The sequence below is a fragment of the Marmota marmota genome, unplaced genomic scaffold (genome assembly GCF_001458135.2).
Source record: "Marmota marmota marmota unplaced genomic scaffold, marMar, whole genome shotgun sequence".
Lineage (NCBI taxonomy): Eukaryota > Metazoa > Chordata > Mammalia > Rodentia > Sciuridae > Marmota > Marmota marmota.
The window spans coordinates 23,475,986-23,477,137 of record NW_026000108.1 but is presented as its reverse complement, the minus strand read 5'-3'; positions in this window follow the sequence as shown (position 1 = coordinate 23,477,137).

Below are 1,152 nucleotides of genomic sequence, written 5' to 3'. Positions count from 1 at the left end.
GGGGTGGGTTGGGGAGGATGCCTGTCTTTGTTTAAATGCTTGGCATTCCTGTCATCGTGCTTACATTAGGGGGTAGACCGTGTGTGCGCGCGCCAGGGGAATAAAACACATGTTGGAAGCCTGGATATTATTTTCTGAGCAGAAACCTGCAGCCTGTAGTAACTGGTAAAGTGTAGCGTCACCTATCTGGATATAAGGGAAATAAACTTTAATGGCAACTTTGTGTACCAAAGTGTCCCTAGCTCCTTTTCTCTCCTTTTGACTTTGTGCCACTAGATCTTCTCTGCTATTTCCCTATGCTAGGTTTCCCCAGTTAATTTTCAACCATGACCACTGCAGACCACTTCATCAGATCTCAGGTCTGATTGTGCTTTCTGAACTGAATCCATTTGCTCCTTATTTATTTAAGGGGCCCCTGCCAAGATTGAATATTGAAGCGGGCAGGAGATTTGGGGGGAGAATTATTACTATCTCAAAGGAGAAAAAGGGCTGCTGATGGGATTGGGTTGGTACTTGGCTCTTTTGCCCAATCTATAAGCTTAGAAGGGTTTCTTCTCTAAAAACAACAAAAAAAATGAAGCGGAGTTGTGGGGGGGGAGTGGGAAGGAAGGAAGGAGGAAAGAAAAGAGGCAGGGAGGAAGGAAGAGAGAGAGAGAGAGAGAGAGAGAGAGAGAAAGGAGGTCTGTCCAGACTCTCTTTAGACCTGGATGAGAGGCAGAATGATTTAAACAAGATAAATACTAATAAAATCCCGAAGTAGATGTAGTGTGCGGTTGTTTGGACGAGCAATGCGAGCAGGAATGGGGGCGGCAGGGGGCGGGGAGGCGGCAGAGATTTCCAAGCTTTCCTAAAGGGGATCCTGGAAATGCGGAGAATGGAAGTGTGTGTAGTATGTGGTAGGGAACCGTCAGGTATTTTCCAGTGTGTTCAAGCAATAGCATTCGAGAGTGGCAACTCCTCCTCTGAGGATAGGGCTGGGGATCCAGCCTTCCCACTAACCCTCCAGCCGCCGTCATCCTAGCCCCTTAGCTCTGTATCTGCAGCATCAGCGAGAAAAGCTCGGTGCGCAGGCTCAGTGCGCACCGCCGCAGTCTCCAGCCGGGGGCGGGGGCTGCCGCTGCAGCGCCTTTGCAGCCGCCTAAGTGGCAGTAA